Source organism: Leucoraja erinacea, chromosome 15 (genome assembly GCF_028641065.1).
Source record: "Leucoraja erinacea ecotype New England chromosome 15, Leri_hhj_1, whole genome shotgun sequence".
NCBI classification, from domain to species: Eukaryota; Metazoa; Chordata; class Chondrichthyes; order Rajiformes; family Rajidae; genus Leucoraja; species Leucoraja erinaceus.
The window spans coordinates 30,575,287-30,595,241 of NC_073391.1; the positions used below are offsets into that span (position 1 = coordinate 30,575,287).

The 19,955-nt window shown below is 42.9% G+C and overlaps 1 pseudogene; it reads right to left on the reverse strand.

Moving 5' to 3' along the window:
• Positions 1-2,882: 2,882 nt before the first annotated feature.
• Positions 2,883-2,997, reverse strand: LOC129704407 (U2 spliceosomal RNA; annotated as a pseudogene).
• Positions 2,998-19,955: the final 16,958 nt, after the last annotated feature.

Consider the following 19,955-nt stretch of genomic DNA (forward strand, 5'->3'; position numbering starts at 1 on the left):
AAAAAAAGGTTTAGACTGTCTCTCCTCTCTATGTTGTTACTTTCCTTACAATCTAGCGCAGATGTTACTGTGCTAAAGTAACAGTAAATAATTTTTCAAGATTATTCAATTGGACTTTTTTTTACCCAAACAGTCTGATTTAAAACTGTAATTTAAGATAGAACACAAAATCACCGTTTTTCATTTTGCTCAATGTTTTTGGATCGTTTTCATCAGTTCCTGGAATCTAGTGATTTTGAAACCAGTTTTAATTGACTGTTTTATTAGTATGCTGATTTACTGTGTAATCTAAACTATACAAGGGATAGACACTCTCCTGCTGTGAAATCTGGTTAAAAGAATTACTTCAGCAATTTTGATTTCATTGTTTCTCCTCTCTGATCTTGCATAGTGCTATATTTGTACTTCAATAACTTCCCAGCCAACACCACCACACCACCCCCTCTCTACACTGCGGAATTCCCCACCAGCCTGCCATTTAGTTTCTGTTTTAATTTGTTAAAACTGTACATTGCAGGAAAGGGCACATCAGCCAATGATGACTGCCTCACACATGGGAGCCAAGTTAAACTAACTCCTTCTGCCTGTAATCTGTTCCCCAACATTTCCTGCATATCCATGTGCCTACAGAAACACGGAACATAGAGCACAGAAACAAGCCCTTCAGCCCAACATGTCCGTGCCAACCAAGATGCCACATCTACACTTGTCCCACCTGCCCACATTGGGCCCATAAGCCTTTAACCCTATCCTATCCATGTACCTGTCTAAATGTTTCTTAAATGTTGCGATAGAACCTGCCTCAACTACCTCCACCGGCAACTTGTTCCATACACGCACCACCCTTTGTGTAAAACCCTCGGGTTCCTATTAAATTTCCCCCCTCACCTCTGGTTCTCGATTCACCTACACTGGGCAACAGACTGTGCCATCTAGTTAACGTGATCTATTCCTCTCATGATTTTTTATGCCTCTATAAGATCACCTCTTATTCTCCTGCGCTCCAAGGAATGAAGCCCTAGCCTGCTCAACCTCCCCCTGTAACTCAGTTCCTCGAGTCCTGGCAACATTTTGGTAAATCGTCTTTGAACCCTTTCAAACTTGACAACATTTTTCCGATAACATGGTGACCAAAACTGAGCACAGTACTCCAAATGTGGTCTCACCAACGTCTCATATGACTTATGAAACATGTTCTCCTTCACCACCTTGTGAACCCCTTTGTCAGAACAATATCTTCTCGTTCTCAACGTAAACATCAACTTCCATGCATTGCTGGTGGACTGTGGTATGTATAGACCGATAGCTGGCAGCAAGGTGTGCCATCTTTAGGCTCATTAGTCCCGTGTTTGCTGAATGTCTGGGTGGAAACGGTGAGATGTTTCCCCACAATTAAATTACTGGCCTCTTAATTCCCGCGTGACAGTTTTTAAGATAGGTGAAGATCAGGTCATGCATTTGTTCTTCATTTGAAAAAAGCCCCAAAACTTTCTTCATTAATAATTAACAGGGTCTGGAAGCATCTCTAATGTTATAATTGATAAGTAGGACCAAACAGTTAATTCCGGACATTAATTTTAATTTGACTTCCTTTTCAGTCTAACATCAGGGGAAGTCGATTACGTCAAGTAAGTGAATTTCTTCAGTCGACTGCTAATGGAGATCTGCATCACAATTCTTCACTTAAAATTTCCCTTGATGTGCATCCCTACATGTGATGTAGCTAGGAGCTATCTTGTATGTGAACGCCACAAGAAATATTGTGTAAATAGGTCAAAGGTAAATTTGTGAGCATCACATCAATGACACACACACCAAAATGTCATCCTCATCTTCAATGAGAGAACCTTTTTACTCCCCGAGGTGGAGGTAGAAAAATCCTAGGGCAAGTGGTCCTGTGTAGCTGGCATGAAGATTAGCTAATAAATCAAATTAGATAAAATCAATCATCTGACTTTTATCCCATTGCTATATGTAAGAATTTTAGAGTTTAAAGAGATACAGAGCGGAAACGGGCTCTTCATCCCACTGAGTCTACACCGAACAGCGATCCCCATATACTAACACTATCCTACACACATTTTACAATTTTGTTTTTACCAAAGCCAGTTATACTACAAACCTGTACGTTTTTGGAGTGTGGGATGAAACCGGAGCGCCCGGCGGAAAACCCAAGTGGTCACAGGGAGAACGTACAAACTCTGTACTGACAGCACCCATGGTCAGGATCAAACCTGCGTCTCTGGCACTGCAAGGCAGTAACTACTGCTGTGCCACTGTGCCTAGGGACAACTTGCTATGCTGAAATTGATATTAAATAATTGACCACAACTCGGAAAGCACTTACTGTACTTGTCAGTAAAGCACATGGAGACTTCCTGAGGTTGTGAGAGGCACCAAGTAATTGGCAGGCAGCTTTTCTTTTCTCCAGGTCATCGACTGAGATGTTGACTGCAGGGATGAAAAGTGGGAAAGGGCTAATTAACACCGTGTATCACAGTCAGCCTGGTCGCAGGCATATGGGCATTCACTGATACTTGTTATCTCGTGATACTATGATGCATTATGGCAGCTGGTGACCGACTGATGGGTGGAATTCAACCTGAAACTTCACTGATTTTGTTTAGTTTAGAGATACAATGTGGAGACAGGCCCCTTGGCTGACCAAGTCCGCACCAACCAATGATCACCTGTACATTACTTCTATCCTACACACTCGAGACAATTTGCAGACGCTAATTAACCTACAAACCCGCATGCCTTTGGAAGGAAACCAAAGCTCCCGGAGAAAGCCCAGTCACAGGGAATGTACAAACTCAGTACAGACAGCATCCATAGTCAGGATCAAACGTGGTGTCTCTGGCGCTGTAAGGAACGAACTCTATCGCTGTGCCACTGTGCCACCACCAATTTAATATATGGATCCTAGATAAGGGACATATCAGATATTAAACTGATAAGAACAGATACTACGCTTGGTCTGTAGGGTTCAGAACTCCATCTTACACAATTGAGCCATAAACTAAGTTAGGAGGAAAGGGATGGCATTTAGTGCTCCCTCTGCCTTCATCCTAAATGTTCAGTGGTAGAATAGAAGGTCTCAGAAGCTGCAGCGTGGACATTGCCCAGAGAGGTGACCCAAGAGATTGCAAATGCTTCTTGAGCAAAAAAATAAAACTCTGAAGGAACTCAGCGGGTCAGGCAGAAACTGTGTAGGGAAATGGACAGGAAATGGTCCCGACCTGAAACATCAAGCGTGCTTTTCCCTCCAGAAATGCGGCCTGACCTGCTGAATTCTTCCAGCGTTTTGTTCTTTCCTCATTAACAATTAAGTTTTACTTTTGTTTATTATTGTCACGTATACCAAGGTACAGTGAAAAAACATTTGGTTGCGTGCTATCTAGTCAGTGGAAAGGCTCTATATGATTAGAATCAGCCGTTCACAGTGCACAGATGCAGGATAAAGGGAATAACGGTTTAAGTCCAATTAACGATAGTCAGAAGGTGTCGAATGAGATAGAGGGTAGGTCAGTACTACTCTCTAGTTTGTGATAGGATGGATCAGTTGCCTGATAACAAATGGGAAGAAACTGTCCCTGAATCTAGTGGTGTGCATTTTCACACTTCTATACCTCTTGCCTTATGGGAGAGGGGACAAAGGGAGTGACTGGGGTGAGACTCATCCCTGATTATGCTGGTGGTCTTGCCGCGGCAGTGTGAAGTGTAGATGGAGTCAATGCAAAGGAGGTTGGTTTGCGTGATGGTCTGGGCTACGTCCACAACTCTGCAATTTCTTGTAGTGCAGTGAAGTGAAGTGCAGGAACTAGAGCAGCTATATAGCCTAGCAAGCTGCCGCAGTCTACATACAGACTGATCATGGGTCTCAGCTGGTTGTACTGATATTGGCCACAATGTCAAAGACAACTCCCCTATGGTTCAAAATAAGGCCATGATCTACATCCAGCTGGAAGAGTAGGCAGTCTGGTCTCAGTTTAATTCCTCAGTCGGAGTATAGCTCCCTCTCTCAGGAGTCCTATGGGTTTTTGCAATCAAGCATCTGGAATGGGATTTGAACCCACAAACCTATGACTCAGAAGGAAGAGAACTACATTCAGAGTCTGAGTCATGCCTGATAATATATTTTTTCCATTGAATTATTTGTGCTATCAGTTCTTTTTAACATACTTTATCAAAAGGCCCAGATGATTCTCATTGTGAAACTCTGTATTCTGATAGCCAAAGTCAAATAATTTACGTAGAAACAAAGAACAGCAAATGCTGGTTGATACAGAAAAGTTTACAAAGTGCTGGAGTAACTCAGCAGGTCAGGCAGCATCTCTGGAGAACGCGGGTAGGTGATGTTAGGGAAGTGAAGAAGGGATTCGACCTGAAACGTCACCTATCCATGTTCTCCCAGAGAAGCTGCCTGACCTGTTGATTTACTCCAACATTTGTTTAAATAACTTATGCATTTCAGGACTGGGAGTGAAAAAGAAAAGATATGAGAGGAAAAAGAAATAACTCTTTCAATTGTGAACGGTAAAATATTATTTGATTCAATCTGAAATCAGGAATTTGTAGGCATTCAGCAAACTAAGCCACTTGTACATTGTGTAAAGCGATCAGTCACAAAGGATTGGCTTGCTCTTCATCAACCTGACCCAATGACATCAGACGGCCCTGGCATCAACATGCTCTCTATCTAATCTCCTCTTAAGTTCGCAGGGATGGGGTCCTCCTCTTTCTTTAGTTCTGGGAGTCAGGGTCTGGCCTCCAGCCGTGACGGGAAGTGAGATATCGCAGCAGCTTATATTTATGAAGGCTTTAGTGCTGGGAGATAAATGGGAGAGAGGGCCACACAAAGGTCACAAGTCTTTGAGCATTGATTTCCCCCAGATTACTTATCACAATGTAAACTGCGGCCTCTGGATAACTGTTTCCACGCAGAAGCACAGAAACATGTATTCAGGCTGTGGAAGCTTCTATTTGTACACGGTAATCCCTTCCTATAACATATTCACAGCCTCCGATATAACAAACATTGTTCTGGCTTCCTGTTTGACGGGGAATCTACACAAAGCACCTTCATTAATCCGCCTTTCCAAACTAGTGTTTCATGTGACTCCTGAACGTAAGGTTGGAATAAAGAATTTTGAGTTCCTGCAGCCTCTTGTGTCTCGGTTCTGGGTTTCTTTTCGATGGATGTGAACAAAACAACTCAGCTTGAATAGCATGGTGTGATTCTAGTTTCAATTATTTTCCACCAAATTTTAAATAATTTTTAAGCGTTTTTTTCTTCTGAGCACTGGAGTTATTATTTGGATGAGGGGAATGATGGTTCTATTTTAGTTTAAAGATTAGGGAGGCACAGGATAAGGAGGCATTATGGTGGCGCAACGGTAGAGTTGCTGATTTACAGCACCAGAGAACTGGGTTCGAAGCTGACTACGGGTGCTGTCTGCACGGCGTTTGTACGTTCTTCCAGTGAATATGTAGGTTTTCTCTGGGTGCTCCGGTTTCCACCCACATGCCAAAGACGTACAGGTTTGTAGGCTAATTGGCTTTGGTGAAGATTGTACATTGTCCCTAGTACGTAGGATAGTGCTAGTATGTGAGGTGAACGATGGTTGGCACGAATTCGGTGGACTGAATTGTATTGTATTGTATTCAAATTTATTGTCATTGTCTCAATTTGAGACAACGAAATGAATTTCCCTTACAGGCAGTATCATAAAAAAATAAAATAAAATTTAAAAAAAATAATAAAACATATTAAAAATAAAATTGAAATTGAATTAAAAAAAAGCACAAACACGGAAAGTCCACGACACAACATAACATAAATGGCACCCAGACGAGGATGGCACCATAGTCCAGCCAGCCTCCCCTCCGTGTTCATCCGTGGAAGGGTATGTTTTCATGCTTTATCTCTGAAGTCTAAACCATAACTTGTCTAAGGATGGTGCACTGGACATTAATCCCGGACACATGAAATTGCTCCTGGGAAACAAATTATATTATATTACTGAAGGGCAGATAATAATGTTATGACTGTTTTGATGTGTGGCAAGTTCTGGATTTTACCTAAACCTTCAGTGAAATGCTACATGACCATTTGTGCAACGTCAAGTCGAGTTTATTGTCTCAGGTGCAAGTACGGTGAGGTACAGTTACGATGAAAATCTTGTTTGCAGCAGCAACACAGGCACAAGGACTCAGACAACGCACAAAAGCAGAAGTCATCCATAAATCGTACATAAATTCTGCAAGGCAGTGAAAGAAAAGAACAAGGCATTAATCCAAAACACCATTAAAACAAAACAACCCTGAGTACGGGTGCTGTCTTTACGGAATTTGTACACTATCCCTGTGACCGTATGGGTATCCTCCGGGTGCTCCATTTTCCTCCCACTCCAAAGATGTTTGTAGGTTAGGCTTCTGTAAAAATTGTAAATTGTCCCAGGATAGTGCTAGTGTATGAGGGTGATCGCTGGTGGGCCGAAGACTCTGTTTCCATGCTGTATTTTTAAAGTCTATAAGTCTAAAAGGTGAGAGAAGTGGAGTCAATCATAAATTTCAAAACTGAATTGGATTTCGATCCAATTGGATAGCATTTTCAATAATAATCTGGAGAATTTGAACTTCAAACCCCATTATGCTATTTTCCAAATTGAGTCTATTTCAAAATATTGTGAAAGTAAAATGCCAGTGTCATAATAATTGTTCACAAAGGTGCTAAGTTATTGTAAAACCCAATTTGATCATCAACTCTTCTACTCAAGAGAATCTTGAGTCTTAACCCAATCTGACCTAGATGTGTCTCCTGTCCCATATCATGGTTCATCTTGACATGATCATTGAGTGACGTTGGACTACCGAGGGACGAGGAATAAATCAGAAATTAAAACTAAAACAAAACGTTCTCTTTTTTCAGATACTGCCTGCCCCATAAAATACTTATCGAATTTGTAGTACATTCTCTTGCATGTTTGTCTGAAGAAGGGTCTTGATCCAAAACATCACTTATCCATGTTCTCCAGAGATGTTGGAGTAATTCAGAGGGTCAGGTAGCATCCCTGAAGTCATAAAGTCATACAGCATTGAAACAGGCCCTTTGACCCATCTTGCCCATGTTGCCCTACACTCCTCATTTGCACTAGTCCCACCCGTCTGCGTTGGCAGAAATATGCCTCTAAACCTATCCTATCCATGCACCTGTCCAAGTGTTTCACTTTGAAGATTGGTCTGGACCCCAAAACATCACATCCATGTTATCCAGAGATGCTGCCTGACCGACAGATACATGCACATCAATTTGTGGAACTGGAACTTTTCTAGCATAACTTCACTATATTACAGGTTAAATTTTGGCTTTGCGAATGATGACCAGAAAAAGGAACCTTGAATAATGAATCAGGAAGATGTGTCATTAACTTGCCTCTTAGTATCCTATCTGATGGCGAATCATGAATTAAGTTTCCAATTCTATCCAGTTTGGGGCTCTAAACTGAAGAGCCATTAGGTCTGCTGCATATCAGATAATGATATGTTAAAATGACTCTTTTTGAACCTGATACTGCAGTTTGGCTTCTAGAACTTTAATTTTGCTAATAGTTGGATTCTGGCATTTCTTCATTACTTTTAATACTAAAATATCAGATTTGCAATTATCATGATTATCCTGCAGCGATAACCCGTGCCCCTGGTATTATTTAATTAGTTTTTCTGTGAACAAGACTGTGACATTTTGTAATAACACATCTCATGCTGAGACATGTTATATAATTTTGTTCTCGTGGTCCTATAAAACTGTGGAATCGTTCTATGAATTGATGCAAATAGATCAAAAAGAGAATGATACTCACATGAAAGGCAGTGTACTATTTAATTTAGTAATTATTTTGCATGTAAAATAATTGTTATTCTGTTCTAAAACTGCTGACTTCTGTAAAGTGGAGATTGTAACTATTTTAAAGGGAAATTATGAGGCAGTCCTGACAGGCAACAGAGAACACAGATTTACAGCAAAAAACATGTGTTGGAAAGGCTGCAGATGCTGGTTTGGACCGAAGGGTTTAGGGTTAACACCCTTCTTCAGACCCTTCCTACAGTATAAAGAAGGGTTGAGGCTGGAAACGTCACCTATTCCTTTTTCCCAGAGATGCTGCCTGACCCGCTGAGTCAATTCAGCATTTTGTGTCTACCTACAGCAAAAAAACAGTTCTGTTTTAACTAACTTGAACCTGAAATTGAACCTGAAATGCAATTCCAGAAAGGGCAGTGGTAGTGGACTTTCAGAAGGGAATGTGAGATTATTCAATCAATAGTGCTTTATTTGACACGTGCAACTGCACAGTGAAATTATTTTTTTGCAAATTTACACATGTGGGCGCCTTCGTGTTTTGGGGCCATTTCCAAAGTCCCAAAGTCTGCTTTTCGGTCTACAGGAGCGGCTCCCAATCCCTAGATGGCTTAGGATGTCCGGCATGCCCCACAACAACTCTCACCAACTTCCACAGATACGACAGACTATGCAGGAATCCTCAGACTTTCTTTAATTGGACGTTATTGGACTTTATTTTGCATTCAGCACTGTATCTACACTGTAGATGGCTTGATTGTAAATATGTATAGTCATAGCGTCATACAGTGTGGAAACAGGCCCTTCAGCTCAACTTGCCCACAACGACCAACATGTCCCATCTACACTTGCCTGCTTACGACCCATGACCCTCTAAACCTGTCCTATCAATGTACCTATCTAATTGCTTCTTAAATGCCGTGATAGTTCCTGCCTCAACAGCCTCCTCCGGTAGCTCGTTCCATACACCCACCATCCTTTGTGCGAAAAAGTTACCCCACAGATTCCTATAAATCTTTCCCCCTTCACCTTAAACCTATGCCCTCTTGTTCTCGATTCCACTACTCTGGGGAAAAGACTCTGTGCGTCTAACTGATCTACTCCTTTCATGATTTTATGCACCTCTGTAAGATCATTCTGCAGATTGGTTAGCATGCAACAAAAAAGCTTTTCACTGTACCTCGGTACACGTGACAAAGAACTAAACTAAACCTAAACTGTAGAACCTGGCCAATTTCACCCTAAATGTAAGTCCTGCAGCAGAGAGCTAAGCACAAGCAGTAGGTAATCACAACCTGTCAGTGAGTTCCAAATGGATTCAACCCAGGCCTTGGACCAAGATGGGGAATTGTTTCCTCAGCTGAAAAATTGCTTTCACTGTTATGAACGTCCTTTGACACCTTGAATAAGAGTTGAGTTTCTTGGCCATATTTCCATCCTCTTTCCCTTCATTCCAGATGAAACTTCTTTCCTGGTTGTCCAAAAGTTTGGAGAAAAGTGCATCATCCAGATATCCTGGCTTGAGGCGGAGATGACCAGCTGGAACAGTATCGGAAATGTTCCTGATAACAGGCAGGAGTTAAATTAGAAAATGGTGGATGTACTTGTCGGTTCTGGAATCAACCAGCTGACCTGAATGTTCTGTTTTTATTTTGTATTCGAGGCTTCAGCGAGAATTCTCTTTTGCATTAAAGACACACCTCAGTGGAAAGCAGAGGCTGCGGTGCTGCAAGCAGTGCAACATAATTTTGGCTGAGTTCTGCCAAATCCAATTTGGAAAGAGTTGCAACTTGACTTGAAGCCCAGAGGATAAGCATCAAGGAGGTCCATCAAATCTGACTCATTTCCTGCACATGAAGTGTCTGAATTTCACAACTAAGAACAATCGCAAATTGGGAAATAAATCAAAGGTGGAAATCACCTTTTTGTATTCTCCAAATGAGAGATTTACACCTTTACAAAAGAAAAGTAGTTTGGTTGTTCTCCACTTTGTTATGGTGTGTTAGACAGAGACTTGCAAGCACACATAGGCACAGCATGTGGGCACACACACATGGGCTGAGGCTCAGACACTGGCAATCTCATCTCTGAGTCAGGAGAATCTGGATTCATGCCCCATTCCAGAGATTCGAGTACAAAGATCCAGGCTGACGTCACTTGACGCTGCCAAGTGAGTGTTACACTATCATTCGTCAAGTCAAGTCAAGTCAAGTCAAGTCAAGAGAGTTTATTATCATGTGTCCCAGATAGGACAATGAAATTCTTGCTTGCTGCAGCACAACAGAGTATTGTAAACAAAAATGCAGAACAGTTCAGTTCAATATACACATAAATAAGCAAATAAAGTGCAATAGGCTGTTACAGTTCAGAGTCTGTTTGTTGGCGAGTTTAATAGCCTGATGGCTGTGGGGAAGGAGCTGTTCCTGAACCTGGATGTAACAGATTTCAGGCTCCTGTACCTTCTACCCGATGGTAGCGGAGAGATGAGTGCGTGGCCAGGATGGTGTGGGTCCTTGATGATGTTGGCTGCCTTTTTGAGGCAGCGACTGCGATAGGTCCCTTCGATGGTGGGGAGGTCAGAGCCGATGATGGACTGGGCAGTGGTCACAACTTTCTGCATCCTTTTCCGCTCCTGGACCCTCAGGTTGCCGAACCAAGCCACGATGCAACCAGTCAGCATGCTCTCTACTGTGCACCTGTAGATGGTCGAGAGAGTCCTCTTTGACATGCCAACTCTCCATAGTCTTCTCAGGAAGTAGAGGCGCTGATGTGCTTTCTTTATGATTGCATCAATGTGCTGCAACCAGGTAAGATCTTCGGAACAAGACAAGACAAGAGACATTTATTTGTCACATGTACCAATTGGTACAGTGAAATGTGCGGTCACCATACAGCCATACGAATAAAAAAGAGCACAGAACACGATAGTCTTTAACACAGACATCCCCACACAGTGGAATCAAAGTTTCCCACTGTGAGGGAAGGCACCAAAGTTCAGTCATCCTCCTCTGTTGTCCTCTGTTGTTCACCAATGGTTGGGGGGCTCCCGAACCCCTCTCTGTCGCCTCCACGGGCGGCCCGATGCTCAGGCCCTCTCGCCGGGATGATGGAACTCCGACCGACGGGAGAACAACCTCAGCGGCTTGGACATCCGAATCGGCCACTTCCTACCGGAGTCCGTGGCTCCCGAAGTCCACAGGCCGCGCTGGGCGAAGATTCACGCTGGCGGCCCTTGGCAAAAGGTCCCAGGACTCCGTGATGTTGAAGTAAGCGCCGCCCGTGCTGGAAGCTCTACAAACCACAGCTCCGCGATGTTGAAGCAGCGGGCCCAACACTCCGGAGCTTCAAACGGCGATTCAGGTAAGACATCGCCCGCTCCGCGGTGAATCCAGTGCTGCGTCGCCGCTGAAGCTATGGCCAGTCCCCGGCAAGAAAGGCCGCACCAATCCAGTTGGTAGGCCCCGAGGAGGGGGGCGAGGACGCGACTCGGAGAATAGTCGCATCCTCGGCAGGAAGTGACTGGGAAACGGTTTTCTCCTTACCCTACCCCCCTCCCCTACATAGAAAAACTAAAGAAACCTCCAAAACATACTCCTGAATCTGGAGTTATGTGTTTGCAAAGCTCTGAACCTCTTGCTTGATGGGAGAGGGGAGAAGAGGGATGAGACTGGTCCTTGATTATGCTGGGGCCTTGGCGAGGCAGCATGACGTGTAGATAAAGTCAATGGAAGGGAGGTTGTTTTGCATGATGGTCTGGGCCACGTCCACAACTCTGCAATTTCTTGCGGTCTTGGATGGAGCTGTTCCCAAACCATGATGTGATGCATCCTGATTAAATGTGTCCTACGGCACATCTGTATAGGTTGGTGAGGGTCGTAGGGCACATGCCGAACTACCTAAGTCTTCTAAGGAAGTAGAGGCGTTGGTATGCTTTCTTGTCTATAGTTTCGATGTGACTGGTCCAGGGCAAATTGCTGGTGATATTTGTTCCTAAGAATTTGAAGCGTTTGACCATCTCTATTTCGGTGCCATCATTGTATACCAGGGTGTATGTACTGCTTCTTTTCCAGATGTCAATCACTATGAGAATTTTGCTGACATTGAGGGAGAGGTTGTTGTCTTGGCACCAGGTTAAGAGATTCTCCTTTCTGTACTCCGTCTCATCATTATTTGATATCTTGCCCACTACAGTGGTTTCATCTACGAACTTGTAAATTGAGTAGGAAGGAACTGCAGATGCTGGTTTGTACTGAAGATAGACACACAGTGCTGGAGTAACTGAGAGGATCTGGCAGCATCTCTGGAGAAAAGGAATAGGTGATATTTCGGGTCAGATCCCTTCTTCAGACTGAAGGGTTCAGGGTCTGAGGAAGGGTTCTGACCCAAAACGTATTTTTCTCCAGAGATGCTTCCCGCTGAGTTACTCCAGCACTTTGTATCTAACTTATACATTGAGTTGGATTAGTATATGGCAGCACAGGGGTACTAATACCCCAATATTTATCAGTAAATCAGCATTATGACGTGAGATTATCAACCACCATGACATTGCAGTTTGAGAGAGTTTACTGCACAACTTTTTGGCTGGTGGCTTTCCTGCTTTACATTGGCAATTATATTTTGCAAAGTACATTTATCTCTTTTCCTTTGAGATGTGGTCATTGGTGGCATGCCCAGTATTTATTGACCTCCTTGAAAGCCATTTTTGAGGATATGAAATGCTTTCACTGTTATGAATTATTCAATAGAGTGCCCAAACCTTTGGGGTTTGAAGCTCATTTTTAGGTCCTAAACCTGTGGGCAGCATCTGTGTTAGGGTAAAAAAAACTTTTGGAGGAACACAGTGGATAGAACAGCATCTGCGGAAGGAAATGGAGAGGCGACGTTACAAATCCCTTTATCCAGACTGAGAGTGGAGTACAGATGAAGGGTCCCGAGCTGAAACGCCAACTATCTTTTTTTCTCCGCAGATGCTGCTCGACCCACTGAGATTCTCCAACAGCTTGTGCTATGCTCCAGACTCCAGCACCTGTAGTCTTCTTGTGTCTTCATTTTGTGACAGTAATGGTATGGGTAATGGAGTTGATTATTATTGTACCGAGATATTGAGATACTCACCTGTACTGAGATTCAATAGCAATAAATAAACAATTCCTAATTTTGCTATATAAATAAAAACAGAAATGCTGGAAGAACTTAACCAGTCATGTAGCATTTGTGGAAAGACAATATTTCAGGTCAAAGATTCTTAATTAGAACTTCAGTTCCGATGAACAGTCTACAATCTGAAATATTAACGGGTTGCTCTTTCCACAGATGCTGAGTTCTTCCTGTATTTCTGTTTTTAACTCAGATTTCAGCAACTACAGTTTGTTTGTTTTCCAATCACATACAAAAATTGGTATAAGTAGTGCCATTTCGGATTCTTCAGTCGAAGAAATGAGAATTTCACCAACTCTGTTCAAGATGTTTGAAGTAGACAATCTCAGCTGAATGGCAATCATTACTGAGTGAAGGTGGTGGAGAAGGGTGGAAAAGTCTGGGTTCATGAATACTTGCCAATGATCTCTTAGAAAATGCCTCTTAAGGGTGACTATTTTGTTTCAATTCAAATCACAGCGAGTATTATTGCAATAAAGAAGGAATACATTTTATTTTTAAAGTGCAAATCATTCAAGTAGTTTAGACATTTTGTCTCGGTGGTGCTGGAAGAAATGAGCCGACCATGGCTTCAGAGCAAACTTCCACAACAGCAATACAATTTGACTAGATCAAAGAGACATGCAGTATATCTGGAGAGAAGGAATGGGTGACTTTTTGCGTCAAAACCCTTCTTCAGACTAGTTAGGGAAAAGGGAAACGAGAGATATAGATGATGATGTGCAAATGTGATGATGATATAGATGATAAAGTGCAAATAATGAAAGATGCAAAAAAAGTTGCGATGATAAAGGAAACAGGCCATTGTTAGCTGTCTGAAGAAGGGTCTCGACCCGGAACATCACCCATTCCTTCTCCCCAGAGATGCTGCCTGTACCACTGAGTTACTCCAGCATTTTGTGTCTATCTTTGGTAATAATCAGCATCTGTAGTTCCTTCCTACACATTGTTAGCTGTTTGTGGAGTGAAAACGAGTGCTGGCGCGAGTTGGGTGGGTGGAGGGATAGATCATCTCCTTTTATGATGATATTGGTTGAAGTTAAATATTTACCATGGAGAACTCCCTCACCTACTTTCAAAAGAAATGGAGTATTGTGCATCCTTATGTAAGAGTAGTCTGACACTTCACCAAAATGACCGCACTCCCTCGATTCTCCAGTAGGGTCACTCAAATCTCTGGAGTTTGTGAGTTTTGAATCCACAATCTTCTGTCTTGGAGTTTAGAGCTCCACCAACTACATGCAAAATTAGCACTTGATTAGCAATTACACTTATTGGGGCTGTTGGGTGGCTGGTATAGGAAAAGTCTTTCAGATGTAAAGGGAGTGCTTTTCAGTGGCCAGAGCCAAGGAATCAACATTGGGCAGAGTTTAGGAGTATCGGTCTACATCTGAGCACAATATAATGGATCTTTATGTTTATAATATTTCCCATCAATAGTCCATTGTCCTACGCTTACAGGTATATGCCAAGAATGAATTGACTCTATAGTTATTTCTTTACTTTATTTGCTAAGAATACAATGAATGCCCCTCAGGTTTTATTAAAACTTCTACAACATGCGAAGGTGAGTGTTCCAATATTTCTGTGGAAAATATGTTAAGTGATGAATTTTAATTGTTGCAAGCTGCCTAGTGATTCATAAACAGAAATGAAACAATTGTAAATGGTACATAAAAAAAGACAGGCAAAGAGTCAGTCATTGCCTTGGCTTGTTGTCAAATTCTAACAAATTCCAAGCCTGGAGTCTGAGGCATCAGGGATCACGGCTACTGTTTATCTTTTGGCAGGTCTTGATAATACAGCACATCAAATGCTCCAATGGTCTGTTCCAAAGAAATGGAAGTTTAGAGCAGCTATCGATCAAATTCTATCTCAACTGTACCATTGTGGGGAGAAGTCAAATGGAAGACCACAACCTTTCCTAGCAAAAGAAAGAATGAATTACATACATCTAGCACCTTTCTCGACTTTTGGATGATCCCAATGGCACATCCTGTCAATTACCCGTTGTTAATATTAGCAACAATCTGTAGGAAGGAACTGCAGATGCTGGTTTAAGCTGAAGATAGACACAAAATGCTGGAGTAATTCAGTGGGACAGGCAGCATCTCTGGAGAGAAGGAATGGGTGACATTTCGGGTCGGGACCCTTCTTCAGACAATCTGTTATGGACCAACCGCATTGATACGACAACCAAGAAAGCATGCTCAACTTCCATAGGAGACTGAGAAAATTTGGCATGTCTCTAATGGCTCTTACAAATTTCCACATATGCACCATGGTGAGCATACTGTTGAGTTGCATCACTGCCCAAGACTGCCAGAAATTGCAGAGAGTAGTGGATGTAGCCTAGTCCATCATACAGACCAGACTTTGCACCATTGACTTCATCTGTACTTCACACTACCTTATAATCAAAGACTTGTCCCAGCCCAGCCCACTTCTTCTCCCTGTTCCCATCCACAGAAAGTGCGGAAACTTGAAAGCACACATTGCCAGACTCAGGAACAGCTTTGTATCTCAGTTAACAAGCTTCGGAACAGTCCTCCCATAACCTAGGGACTGTCCGATTCACCTCTACCCTATTGCGGAAGTTGGACTTTGTCCATGAAATTGAGGGCGCTACAATGCTGAGAACTATATTATGCACTCTGTATCTGTAAGGGAGACTCTGTAAGGGAGAACCAGTGGATGTGCTATATCTGGACTTTCAGAAGGCTTTCGACAAGGTCCCACATAAGAGATTAGCATACAAACTTAAAGCACACGGTATTGGGGGTTCAGTATTGATGTGGATAGAGAACTGGCTGGCAGACAGGAAACAAAGAGTAGGAATAAACGGGTCCTTTTCACAATGGCAGGCAGTAACTGGTGGGGTACAGCAAGGCTCAGTGCTGAGACCCCAGCTATTTACGATATATATTAATGATTTGGACGAGGGAATTGATTGCAACATCTCCAAGTTTGCGGATGACACGAAGCTGGGGGGCAGTGTTAGCTGTGTGGAGGATGCTAGGAGGCTACAAGGTGACTTGGATAGGCTGGGTGAGTGGGCAAATGCATGGCAGATGCAGTATAATGTGGATAAATGTGAGGTTATCCACTTTGGTGGCAAAAACAGGAAAGTAGACTATTATCTGAATGGTGGCCGATTAGGAAAGGGGGAGATGCAATGAGACCTGGGTGTCATGGTACACCAGTCATTAAAAGTAGACATGCAGGTGCAGCAGGCAGTAAAGAAAGCGAATGGTATGTTAGCATTCATTGCAAAAGGATTTGAGTACAGGAGCAGGGAGGTTCTACTGCAGTTGTACAGGGTCTTGGTGAGACCACACCTGGAGTATTGCGTACAGTTTTGGTCTCCTAACCCGAGGAAAGACATTCTTGCCATAGAGGGAGTACAGAGAAGGTTCACCAGACTGATTCCTGGGATGTCAGGACTTTCATATGATGAAAGACTGGATAGACTCAGTTTGTACTCGCTAGAATTTAGAAGATTGAGGGGGGATCTTATAGAAACTTACAAAATTCTTAAGGAGGTTGGACAGGCTAGATGCAGGAAGATTGTTCCCGATGTTGGGGAAGTCCAGAAAAGGGGTCACAGAGGATAAGGGGAAAATCTTTTAGGACCGAGATGAGGAAAACATTTTTCACACAGAGATTGGTGAATCTCTGGAATTCTCTGCCACAGAAGGTAGTTGAGGCCAGTTCATTGGCTATATTTAAGAGGGAGTTAGATGTGGCTCTTGTGGCTAAAGGGATCAGGGGGTGTGGAGAGAAGGCAGGTACAGGATACTGAGTTGGATGATCAGCCGTGATCATATTGAATGGCAGTGCAGGCTCGAAGGGCCGAATGGCCTACTCCTGCACCTATTTTCTGTTTCCTCTTTGCTCAATATATTGTACTTGACATTGACTTGATTGTATTTATGCAAGATATTATCTGATCTGATTGGATAGCATTCAAAACAAAACTTTTCACTGTACCCTGATACACATGACAAAAATAAAACTAAATCCAAGCCTAAATGCAATTCCTATTTTGATGCCAAATGGCAGCACTGTCAATTTTACAGAAGCAAGAGAGTTAGCGTAGTTTTGCTCAGATCTTTGGGTTTTGCTTAAACCCACAACTTGTTCTCTTAGAGACAAGAACCCCACCACTGAACCAAGGCTGAAACACAGATAGGGAGAATATAAAGGACATACACTCTAAAGAGTCTGCACTAAGGACTATGAGTTGTTACACTAGTATAATTATTAATTTATTGTTTTTTTTGTTATTATATATTATCTGTGTGCATTGCATTTACAGCATTTACATGCTGCTGCAAGTGAGGATTTAATTGTTCCATTGTCAGAACTTATGTCAATTAAACATTCCTTGTGTTTAAAACTTGATTCCTATTCATCTAAGCTACATTTATGCACCAATATCATGCATACATTTGGACAGGTAGTAGGCTTATTATTATCTTTTCAACCACAAAAAAAAAAACAGCACAGAGATGACTGGAGCAAAATAAATTACCCTCCTTCAAACAAAAGTTAAAGATGGGATCCAAGGGACTCAACTCCAGAGATGCTGCCTGTCCCACTGAGTTACTCCAGCATTTTGTATTTACCTTCAATTTAAACCAGCATCTGCAGTTTTTTCTTACACACTAATGTATTAGGAATGATTGTGACTTATGAGAAGTGTTTTAATAGGGAGGGTTTTTCCTGGTATCACTAATTGGCAGTGCTGAACAGGTCATAAGGAATTCACATCCCATTTTATACTGTCCAGACTGGCTGTGGTGTGGAGGAATAATAGATTAAAAATTATCAGCGGCATAAAAGTCTATAGAGTCCAAAAGAGAAAAATGCTCAATCTAAGTGCTGATTCATTCAACTTGGATGGGTCAACAGTCCAATTCTTGCACAGGGATTGATTCCGAGGACCAGTTCTCTTGGCTCTCTGACACCAGAGGGGGCCACATGAGTGGCAACGGATTTTGGTTTTGTTTAAAGATAGGTTTAAACACTACTGAGGACGACACTAAAGGATGTATTCACTCTGAGAATGTTTGAAGAGTTTTTACAGTTTTGTATTGTATAATATTTTTAAATAAACTTTATTTTGGAAAAAAAGATACAGAGCTCACCTTTTTTGAGCCTGCAGGGTGGGAGACACAAGTATCCTCGGAGGGGAGGATAGGTTGCTGAGGGAAGTTAGAGGGCTTTTCCATTATATAACAGGCTATGAGTATACCTGGATTCTTCCTGATGGACATAGCTTTATGTTGTGGAATCTCCTCCAACCAATGTCGCTGCATAATGATGACGCAACTATCTTACTCAATACCCTTCCCAATAAAGGCAAGCATGTCAAATGACTTCTTCACCATCCTGTCCACACAGATCCCTCCACATGGAGCGTGTGCCCCTGGTCAACCTCTGGCTGGCTTTGTAGCCACTAGGGTTGCCAACTGTCCCATATTAGCCGGGACATCCCATATAAATTTGTTTGTCCAAAACGGGACCGCCCTTGTCCCATATTTGACTGCAACTACTCGGTTTGAGGGGACTGTCGGGGCGGAGCGTTGTGCTGGCCCCGCCTCACCCGTCTCGACGTAGTACAGCCCATGGAGTGCAGCAGCAGCGCCTCGCCCGTGGCTCCATTGGTCAGCAGTTCGGCCAGCTGTCCGACCTTCGCTTACCGCTGACACCACCACCCCTCCTTCTCATGGCCGATCATCGATTCATGAGTTAGATGTGGTGCCGGACTTTGCTCGAGACGTTGCGCGACCCGGACCAAAACTTAGCTGGCCCGCCGGCTGGGCTTTGTGTGCAGTCCAACACCTGGGCCAACTCATCATTCACATCCAGCCACGGCCATTTGTGCCTTATTTTGACATTTTGTCCCTTATTTGGGAGTGAGATAGTTGGCAACCCTAGTAGACACACTCATCGCTTGTGGGCCAGGTGCTTCCCACGAAAGAGTCTTCATTGTCCCTGAAGAGAGAATTTGGGTAGTGTGCTGTGGGAGGTGATTACACCTCAGGTAGAGCAAACTAAAGCCCAGCCCACTGGTCTTCTGCCAGCTTCGGATTAATAACAGCAGGAAACTGCAATGAGATGTGTGGGTCGGAACCCTTCTCCAGCCTTCTTCGGAAAGGATGTGGAGGCTTTGGAAACTGTGCAGGGGAGGTTTATTAAAATGATGTCTCAATTAAGGAGTTTTAGCCACAGTGAGAGCTTGGACAAACTTGGATTGTTTTTGCTGGAAAGTCAAAGGTTGAGGCGGGGACCTGATGGAAGTAAATGAAATGATGAGAGGCATAGATGGGGGCAGACGATCAGAACCTTTGTCGCAGGATGAAAAAAATCTAATACTAGAAAGCACAGCTTTAAGGTGAGAGGGGCAGAGTTTGAAGATGTACGGGGCAAGTCTTTTTACATAGAGAGTGGTGAGTGTCTGGAACACACTGCAGGAAGTGGTGTTTGAGGCAGATACGACAGTGGCATTTATGAGACTTTTGAATAGGCATATGGATATCAAGTCAAGTCAAGTCAAGTTTATTTGTCACATACACATACGAGATGTGCAGTGAAATGATATGCAGGTAATGGAGGGATATAAATTATATGCAGGCAGATGAGAGTTGGAAGGGTCCCAACCTGGTGTCACCTGCCCATGTTCTCCAGAAATGCTGCCTGAACTGCTGAGTTATTCCAGCACTTTGTGTCTTTTTTTGTAAACCGGCATCTGCAGTTCCTTTTGTCTACTCGATAAGAGTTGGTCCTGGTATCATCTTTGACATGGACATTGTGGGCTGCGGGGCCTACTCTTGTTCCACGTTCTATGTTCTAGGTGATGGTTGAGGATTTCCGCAGCAGATGATCTGAAGCAACTTCTGTTCTGACCACAGAATAAACTCAAAACACT